Here is an 11137-nt window from a genome sequence, read left to right on the forward strand (position 1 = left end):
TATCAAAATGAGATGAACACTGCATCATTTAGAATATCATGATACTGGATACCAGTATAATACCAAACATATTTACCAGACATCGTTCAATTCTAATTCAGCCTTGAAGCATTTGTACAATTTGATAAATTCACTTTAGTGTTCAGATTTAGAGATTAGAACTTTTTTGTTAGAAAATATATTCTTGCTCCAGCACTTCCATTGCTTTCAATATTTTAAGAGCGGTTCACAGTGGGAAGGAAAAATCAATTTTGCTCATTTTATCTAATATTTATATATTAATTATTCTTACAAGTTATAAGATGAAAAATGAACAAGAAAAATGTATAACTGACTACCAGAGTTATTGATGTATCATGCTTCCGTTTTTTTCCGGAAATGTAATTCTAATATGATATTCATCAAGAACTGATGTAGTAAGGGCTTTTAATAACCTGAACTTAACCAGAGAGAGCTATAATGGAAATACACTGCTTGCACTAGTAGCATTTCTATGTTAAATTTTGTCGGTTAGGCATAGAATTACCGGTAAACACATGCAGTTCTTCTTTGAGTATGGAAGTGTGAATACAGGTCCATCATGCATGATTTAATATATAATGCAAATTGCCTAAATATCTTTCAACATAAGTTCAAGTTAGCAAACAAACAGAAAATAACCAATATGGGAATTGTAAGTCACACAAAATTAAATTCTTAAAACAGTCACAAAGGTACTTTACTCTATTTTTCTTTATTTTCTTTACTTATTTAAACTGTAAGATTAATGTTTATTCTTGAATGGCAGTTTTGTCTCTAATGTAAGTAGTTTCAAAATTTTGTGCTGATTAATTTTTCAAAGCCCTGATTTTCCTTGTATACACAAAGAGATTAGTTGTCTGAAGCAGCCACAAAGTCAGTTTAGTAGCTTACTACATACTGTTATAAATTGAATTTAAAGGGGTATTCCAATTTTGCCATTTTCTGCATCAATTAACAAGAAACATGTTATCACTTACTAATAGTGATTGTTTATCTGTAATACCCAGTGTCCTTGCACCCTTGTCACATGACATTTTCTGCTGTGCTATCACATTGGCCACTATCGCCTTAGCCACCGTGCTAGTTGTTATTGTCTTCCCCTGATGAACCTTCGCATTATAGCTGGGGAAACGCGTCGGGAGATTTGGATACTGGGCCACCCCATGTACTTTTATTCATATTGGGCATCCGTGCATAGGATATCCAGGCAGGGAGTCTAATTCTAGGGGCTACGTTCTGGTAGGACAGTTCTCCCAATCCAGGGGGTTCTGCCCTGCTTTAGGTAGGGATAGTATAGGCTGTCAGGGTCAGTTATCCCATTGTCCAGCTATATTTGGCCTTATATCATCAGCTGCATTCATTGTTTCATCTCCATAACTGGGGTATCTTGTTTCATCATCAAAGAATATTCAGGATGAACTGCTGACCCTATTCTGGACTAATCCTGTTCCAATTTATTCCACCTGAGATGCATGGTATCGTGAGTGGTTGCTCCATTTTTTATCAACGGTACCGTGAGTAACCGCATAGCGGTAACCTTTCTTGTTTCTGGCTCTAATTATCGTGTATAGTCCTATTGGGTGTTATCCTATCATCTATTATTATTATTTGTTTGTCTACATTTTTGTGGGTTCTATTTTATCTATATTTAATAAAAGTGAGGTTTTAAAGGGTACATTTACTAGCTTCAGTGATATTGTTGTTTATTTACCCTATCGTATCTACATATGCAGTGATTTTGTGTTAGTTCCCTGCCTGATTAAATCAAATGTACATCTGAGATGTGCAAGGCTTGTAAGAATCTACTCTGTCGACACAGCATCATCAAGTATCTTACCTTTTAAGTCTGTGTCCTGCTCATTCTCCTGGACCCTACCCTGTAGACGTAATATCAGCAATGATGCCATGTCTAATGGCAGGCTTTTTCCAGCAGGCCTTCAAGCAGACTTAGATCTGTGATGTGTCGTCTGGGAGGGGAAAGAGAGGCAGAGCCAGATGCTACAGACAATCCCACTGGGTCTTGCGCCAGGATGTAAACACAGAGTGCAGGTCACAGATAGCGATTTCACTGGAAGAGTCAAAATGAACTCAGAACTTCATCATCTGACTTATATGATACAGTAAGGTTAAATGCTGGTTTAATGTATTTTATTTTTTATTTGTTTTGTAACTGGAAAACTTCCTTATATGCATTGTCACCTAAATAGTATTGTTTATAGTTAAATCCAGCCCATAACTCTGAATGTTTTTGTATTTACAGTTACAAAAAATGCTTATATCTTCAGATATTCCAGGAATTTAATGAGGTGGACACAGAAAGGATGTTCAATAAAAACAGCAGGGGGTTCAATACTAATATTATTCTTGGATTATCTGAGGATATAAACATTTTATTATAAGTATAAATAGACAATTTTTTATAATTATGGGGTGGAATTAGCTATAAACAATGGAAAGAATTTATTTATTTATAGATGCGCCATATTTATCAAACATGTGCAACATTTGATAAATTTAATGTAAATTATGACAACGCGGGCTCCTGCAAAACTGACTTTAAAAATTCTCCCCCAATATTCTTTGTTGTAAGAGAGAAATAAAAAACATGGCACTCAATGGTGAAGTACACTTGCACTAAAGACCTAGAACAGCAGGTAGGTAATGAGGCTCACCAGGCACAACTCTGAGAAGCACATGGACCCTCCAAGGGGAGGAATAGAGGTAACCGCAGCGACCACCCACCGGTAATACAGAGGTATCCCAGAAGTAAGCAGAAAAATGTCCAAAAGAAGCAGGCTGAAGAGCGCAGGATACCACAGAGTCGCTTTCCTTATCAGAGACAATGAAAGCACAGCATGGAACACAACAACTGGACCAAATAAAAACTGGAACGGGACAATAAAAATTTGTGTAAAATTATTTTTGCTCTCAATAATATAAACAAATATCATAAATGTTAAAAAGTCAGCAAATAACACGATGGATCGGATACATTTATCATAAAAATAAAAAGAGATGGGCCAGATATATTATATTTTACTACCTAAATCGTTCAATGGTCTCATTGAGATCTTCCGGCATTAATGTCCTCCCTATTGATGAGTCTGGAGAAACGGTTCCTAGTGGCCTCAGGAATCTGTTCCAGGATTATTAGTTTCAATAAAATGGAATCTTTATTGTGTACACTGGCAAAGTATCTGGAGACACTGTGATTGAGTGTGATTGATTAATATTACTGCAATGTTGGTTTGGCCTCTTTTTCTTGGGCTGGATGGTCCGCCTGTCATACTGCAGTCTGCAGTGACAGGAGAGGAGGTAGGTGACATAGACAGATGAGCAGTTCACAGCCCCCTTTATATCAAACAACTCACTTGTCACCTCAGACAGCCAGTGTCCACAATAAAGATTCCACCTTATTGAGACTAATAATCCTGGAACAGGTTCCTTATGCCACTAGGAATCATTTCTCCAGACTCGTCAATAGGGAGGCTTATTGGACTTTCCGGCTATGGACATTAATGCCAAACGAGTCAGATAGTAAAATATAATATATCTGGTCCATCGCTTTTTATTTTTATAAGAAACTAGCTGAAGGACCCGGCTTTGCTTGGGTATATTTAATCTATTTCATTTATTGTTTGTGTGTGTCGTTAAAAGATATCAACACTATCCACTATAACAGTGACATCTACAGCACCCCGCCCCCAAAACAGTGACCTCCACAGCCCCCCCCACCCCCATAGTGTCCCGTCCCTTAAAATTGGACATCCACAGAAGCCCACCCCCTTAACTTTGACCTTTACAGCAGCCTTCTCCTTTAATAGTGACTTTCACAGCATACCACCCCCTTGACAGTGATCTCCACAGGGGACCGCCCCCTTAACAGTGGCCTTTACTGCATCAGGGGTGTGTCCTTTTGAACAGCTCACTCTAAGACAGCAGCACTGTACTGTCTGAGTGTGAGCTGCAGGAAAAAAGTCATCCTCCCTCCCACCTCTGCAGCTGACAGAAGTTGATTTTTACCTTAATTTTTTTCAATCCCTGTCGGCTGAAGAGTGGAGGGGGCGTGGCCTAAAGAGATTTGGGCATGGCTTAGTGGGACCTAGAAGTTGATTTTTACCTTCGTTTTTTCAATCTCAGTCGGCTGAGGAGTACGAGGGGCCGTGGCCTAACCGGATTGGGGGCGTGTCCTTTTGAACAGCTCACTCTGAGACAGCAACACTGTACTGTCTGAGGTTGATCTGCAGGCAAAAAGTCACCCTACCTCCCACCCCTGCAGCTGACAGAAGTTGATTTTTACCTTCATTTTTTCAATCCCCATCGGCTCAGGAGTGGGAGGGGGCATGGCCTAACCAGATCGGGGCATGGCTTAGTGGCACCTAGAAGTTGATTTTTAACTTCATTTTTTCAATCTCTGAGGAGTGGAAGGGGCGTGGCCTAACCAGATTGGGGGCGTGTCATTTTGAACAGCTCACTCTAAGACAGCAGCACTGTGCTGTCTGAATGTAAGCTGCACGGAGAAAGTCACCCTCCCTTCCACCCCTGCAGTTGACAGAAGTTGATTTTTACCTTCATATTTTCAACCCCCGTCGGCTCAGAAGTGGGAGGGGGCATGACCTAACCGGATCAGGGGTGTGGCTTAGACCTGGGGGCAGGGTTTTAAGTCTTTTGAGGGTGGACACATTTTGGAAGGGGGCGTGTCTGGGCTGCTTCCTGCAAGAGTGATGCCCCTCTGGGCACCTTACTGGCTCATTTGCATACCAAATAAACTGGATTTTCAGAAGATAAAACATCTATTGCTGGAACAAAGGCACATCTTAAAATAAGGTACTAAGTGCTATTAGGCAATGGCTTTACTTCAATAGCAATTATCCTGGTGACAGATTTCCTATAAAGCTCTCCTACAGCAGTGAAGAAAAATGGCTAGGTTGTTATGGAAACCTGGAGTAAAACTGTGTATGTGGAGACTGGAGGACCTGCTAGCTTCTAATGGCTGATAAAGGTCATGTGACCAGGCTTCTATTGGCTAATGCATTTTTTGGGAATATCTCAGGAACGGTACATCTTAGAGAGCTTCCCGGACACCTGATGTTCCTGTGTGCCAAATTTTGTGATTGTAAATGCGATGGTGCGGATTCCTTTAGCAGACAGGCACACTCAGCTTTATATATTAGATTGTGTTATTTGCTGACTTTTTAACATTTATGCTATTTGTTAATTTATGTTATTATTGAGTAAAAAAAAATACTTTATACATTTTTTATTATCTGGTTCCAGTTTTTAGCTGATGTAGGTTTTGTACCGTATTTTTCGCCCCATAAGAGACACTTTTCCCCATCCAAAAGTAGGGGGGAAATGCCCCTGCGTCTTATGGTATGAATGCTTCCATTTTACATCGCAGTCTGCGATGCTGCAGCATCAGCCTGAGATGTATGAGCGGAGAGAGAGGAGGGGCTGGAGTCCGGAACTTGCGGTGGGGCCCGGTGCAGTCACTGTACTCTTACACCGGGCTCACCGAAGTATTTCTAGACCGTAATCCTTAACGTGTTATTAAGTTTAACTAACACTGCGCTCTCCCCTGTTCCCCTGTATCCCCTGTATCCGTACAGCACTTACTAACAAGCTTCCATATCAGGCAGAGCAGACGGCAGCAGTAACGTCACTCACTGACGTCGAGCGCCTGCTCCTCCCACTTTATGAATGAAGCAGGCGGAGCAGGCGTGCGACGTCAGTGAGTGACGTAACGCTGCCAGACACTCTGCCTGCTATGGAAGCTTGTTAGTAAGTGCTGTACTGATACAGGGGATACAGGGGAACAGGGGAGAGCGCAGCTTTAGTTAAACTTATTAACAGGTTAAGGATTACGGTCTATAAATACTTTGGTGAGCAGAGGGCCGGTGTATTGGGGGACACTGTTATGAGGGGGATCTGTGGATGACACATATATAGCAGTGTCATCCACAGATGCCCTCATAACAGTGCCATCAACAGATTCCCCCACACCATAACAAGGTCATCCACAGATCCCCCACCCCATAGCAGTGCCATCCACAGATGCCCCTCCCCATAACAGTGCCATCCACAGATCCCCCATAAACAGTGCCATCCACAAATCCCCCATAACAGTGCCATCCACAGATCCCCCATAACAGTGCCATCCACAGATCCCCCATAACAGTGCCATCCACAGATCCCCCATAACAGTGCCATCCACAGATCCCCCATAACAGTGCCATCCACAGATCCCCAATATGACAGTGCATCATCCACAGATCCCCCATAATAGTGTCATGCACAGACCACCATTAGTTCAAAACCCACCAAAAGCACACCTTTTGGTTAAAAATATATATTTTTTTTTTTCTCCTTAAAACCTAGGTGCGTCTTATAGGGCGAAAAATACGGGTAAGTAGCCTGAACTTCTATATATTGTGCTCCATGCTGTGCATTTCATTGTGAAATGTGTTACATGAGTAAAGCGACACTGTGGTATCCTGCGTTCCTCAACCTGCTTCTTTTGGACTTTAATTTATCAATATTATTAGTGGGATAAGGCAGTATTCTGCAACCCCCTTCTACTGGTGGCTGTAGGCAGTCAGCATTTTATTCTTTAAATCAATGTCGGGACATTTATCATGAGTGAAACGTCTAAAGTCGGTTTTACACCTATGCTGCCTATTCCTATCTCAGACATTGGGGACATATTGCTGGAATCACCTCTGGGACCTGCGCGTATGCTTAGAACAGAGCCCACAAAGTCCCGTCCCGACCGCTCTTCATTCATTCCCCTGAGAGTGCCAAAAAAAGCGGGTGCTGGCTCGGCTATTTCCATCAGCCCTATAGAAATGAATGGAGAGGTGGCAGCGCTTGTGCAGTGTCCCTCCCATTAATTTCAAAGGGACTTCTGAAAATAGCCGAGTATGGTTCTTTGCTATTTTCGGATCTCCCATAGGAATGAATGGAGGGCAGCCGCACAGTCCTCCGGGACTTTGCGAGCTCCGTTCTAAGAATAGGTGCGGGCAGAGGTAGATTGGCCATATACCTTACAGAGAAATTTCCGGGTGGGCCGATCCCCAGAGGGCCACCAGAGTCCTCCTCCCAGACGCGGGCCAGGTACATAACAATCTGATTCTCATAGCATTAATTAATGTTAGGAGCACCAGGTACATGTGCACTTGGCCAGAAGCCGCAGGTCCCTACTGAATTCAACTGTGTCAACATCCTGATGGTATTTGTGCTGTACTGTAGTATTGCTGGCCCCACCTACTTCTGTTGTCCTGCCTACTTGGGGCTTGTGTTGGGCCTGCCTACTTGTGTTGCCCCACCTTCTATCAGTTAAGACTCTCCAATAACTTGGGGCCACTTTTAGTTTTTTTTCCAGGGCCACTTTAAGTTCCCAATCTGCCCTTGGGTGCATGTCCCAGAGTTAGGACCCACTATCCTAGTGTTATGCCCCCAATGTCTGAGATGGGAGTAACCCTTTAAGTTGCATCAGATTTATCAAATGTCACATGGTGCTAAATTTGTTGAATCTTTAAGTCTAAAAAGGAGATTTATCATGAGGAGAATATTAATGTCAGTTTTATAGGAGTCTGTGTTGCTGTATATTACATCAAATTAAATGTTTGATAAATTGGTCCATCTTGAGCTGTTACTCCACTTTCTATGCCACCCCTTTCACTGGCGTAACTATAGGGGTCGCAGCGGTCCCCTAAGCCAGGGGAGCCCAGTGCATCTTATAAAGGGAATACTAGCGAGCGCTTCCATAATGGAAGCGCTCCCTAGTCTGCAGGAGGAAGGGGAGAGAAGCACTGTGAGCGCTGTACAGTACTTATCCCTCCTCTTGCTTGCTCTTCTCAGGGCCCGCGCTGCTGTGTCCTGGCTGCCTGCAGCATCAGGACGTACACAGCACAATCTCACCTGACGCTGCAGGAGGTCAGCTGACAGAAGCGTGGGACCTGAGAAGAGAAGACAGCTAGGACAAGGAGAGCAGTGGCAGGAGAAGTAAGTTACTTTATTATTTCACAGTCTGATTTGAGGTCTGATATTGAGGTCTAAATGAGGGTCTGTAGAGGTCTAATGAGGTCTAGAGAGGTCTAATGGGGGTCTGGAGTGGTCTATGGGGGTCTGGAAGTCTGACTGGGGGGTCTGGAGGTCTGACTGGGTGTCTGAAGTGGTCTAATGGGGGTTATGGAGGTCTGACTGGGGGGTCTGGAGGTCTGACTGGGAGGTCTGACTGGGAGGTCTGACTGGGGGGTCTGGAGATGTCTGACTGGGGGTCTGGAGATATCTGACTGGGGTGTCTGGAGAGGTCTGACTGGGGGGTCTGGAGAGGTCTGACTGGGGGTCTTGAGGTCTAATGGAGGTCGGATTGGGGGTCTAGAGATCTAATGGGCGTCTGATTGGGGGTCTAGAGGTCTAATGGGGGTCTAATTGGGGGTATGGAGGTCTGATTGAGGGTCTGGAGGTCTAATGGGGGTCTAGAGGCATGATATGGGGGTCTGGAAGTCTAATATGGGGGTCTGGAGGTCTAATGGGGGTCTTATCTGAGGTCTGCTATTGGGTCGGGGTCTTACATGAAGATCTAATGGGGGTCTGATCTGAGGTCTAAAACTGGGGTCTTATATGGGGTCTGAAATAGAGGTCTAAAGGGGGTTTGTTCTGAGATGGGGGATCTCATTTAGGGTTTTATATGGGGGTCTGATCTGACAGGAAGGGGGGATTTTTTTGTACTAACACACAATATAAAGGGGTGTTTTTGTACTGACGCACTATCTGTGTGGTACCAGTATTTTCAGGGGGACTGTTTCTGCAGTGGACAGAGTATTGGGGGTGGTAGGATGGGGTGTTGAGAAGGTGAGGAGGAGGTCGGAAAAGTAGGAAAGTAATATGTCTGTTTGTTAAACTCTGCAGAGACGAGGCACGGCTGAAAGAAGTCACAATGGTGGTCTGAGATAGGTATAAAGAAAAGAGCACTCGCTCTGGTGCACAGTGCCCGGGAGAAGAGCGTACTCCACGATAATTGAAAAAGAAAAACTCCCAGCAGCTGTGTCTTGATGCAAGTAGACTGTTTTTATTCCACAAATAGGAATGGTCCTATAACCAGGATGCGTTTCAACAATGTGTCTTTATCAACACCTGTTGATAAAGACACATTGTCGAAACGCGTCCTGGTTATAGGACCATTCCTATTTGTGGAATAAAAACAGTCTACTTGCATCAAGACACAGCTGCTGGGAGTTTTTCTTTTTCAATGGTGGTCTGGTCTGACAGGAGAAGAAGAGGAAATAGAATATCTACATCAGAGAAGAGAAGTCACTGAAGTAAGAGGTATGTGGCGCTGTATGACCCTGTATGTTCTGTAGCGCTGTATGTAATGTTTTCCAAGTATGTCTTTAAAGGGGTTGTCCGCTTCTTTCTTTTTTTTTTTGTATGAGCGCTGCCTTCTCTGCTCTGTTTACCTGCTCATCACTGCAAATGCTACGGCGAGCAGGTGAACAGAACAGAGAAAGCAGCTCTCATATGAGCGCTGCCCTCTCTTCAAATAGCTGCCAGAGGCCCCTGGCTGATCTGATATTGATGACCTATCCTGAGGATAGGTCATCAGTAGTAAAAAGAGGACAACCCCTTTAACAGTAGGACTGGAGGGTAGGGGGGGGGCATTTCAATATTTGCCTTGGGCAGCAGAAAAGCTAGGTGCACCAGCGCTGAGTGAAGGGAGGGGGGGCAAGCTGAATTCTTGCACCAGGGCCCATGAGCCTTTAGCTACGCCCCTGACCCCTTTACTGAAGTAAGGCTACTTTCACATATGTGTTGTGCTATCCGATTTTGAGATCCGGCACAAGCTCTAAAATCTGCTGCACAGTGCTTCAGTTTGTCCCCATTCATTGTCAATGGAGATAAAACTGAGCAAACTGGAACGGAGTGCACCAGAATGCATTCCGTTCTGGTTTGTTGCGTTCCCATGCTGGATACAAAATCGCTGCAAGCAGCATTTTTATGTGCAGCATGGGAAACTTAACAAGCCGGATCCAGCATCAAAAACCATGTAAGTCAATGGTGATGGATCCGGTTTTTTTTTTTCATTTTCAATATAATACAACCAGATCCATTCTGAATGAATGAAGGCAGTTGTATTAGGGCTCATGTACACAAACATATTTTTTTCCCGTGTCCATTCCTTCTTTCTGTGTCCTGTGTACGGAACCTTTTACTCCAATGGGGCCGCAAAAAAAACGGAAATGACTCCATGTGCATTCTGTGTCCGCATGGCCATTCCACAAAAAAATAGAACATGTCCTATTATTGTCTGCATTATAGACAAGGATAGTGCTGTTCTATTAGGGGCCAGCTGTTCCTTTCTGCAAAATACGGAATGTACACGTCCGGTTTTCATGTTTTGCAAATCCGCAATTTGCAGACGGCAAAACATCCAAGGGTTGTGTGCATGAGCCCTTATTAGAAAGGAAGCGTTTTGCTGTGATTTTGAAATCCCCTGCTGGATATCAAAACCGTACACCAAAATACAGATTTTTGCAGTTTTTAAAATAGTTTCAGTTGATATATCTGGGGTGAAACTATTTAATTGAGCTAACCATGCCCATATTCCCACCCACTTCTAAAAACTGGAGCAAGTAGTGTAAAAATGCAAAATGTCAAAAAAGGTCCAAAAAGTTGCAAAGCCATAATTCTGGAGTGCGATGCTTGATATATTCCTCCAAAGTCTATGAAGTGTATGTATCAGGAAAAGGAAGCTGTGACAGCTATAAAGATAAAATAAATTAATCGGGGCTGAATTTTTAAACATTTACAATTTACATTTTTAAACCCTAAAACATGAACATTTTATAAATTTCATAATTCATTTCATTTAGTCAGAACTCTATATCGCCTGTGTAAAAGAGGTGGTCCCAGAATGGCAACTCATCACCTATACACAGGATAGGTTATAAGTATCTGATTGGTCCCTGACTGAGCGCACATTCTTGTAAATCAGAGCCCCACCAATCACAAGAACGAGGGACTTGTGTCCTCTGTTTGCCACCTTATTCAAGATCTTATTCAAGATCTATGAGACTCTCTATCCTGCGGTTGTTATTCGGGGACAACCCCTTGA

This window comes from Bufo bufo, chromosome 2 (assembly GCF_905171765.1).
Source record: "Bufo bufo chromosome 2, aBufBuf1.1, whole genome shotgun sequence".
Classification (NCBI taxonomy): domain Eukaryota; kingdom Metazoa; phylum Chordata; class Amphibia; order Anura; family Bufonidae; genus Bufo; species Bufo bufo.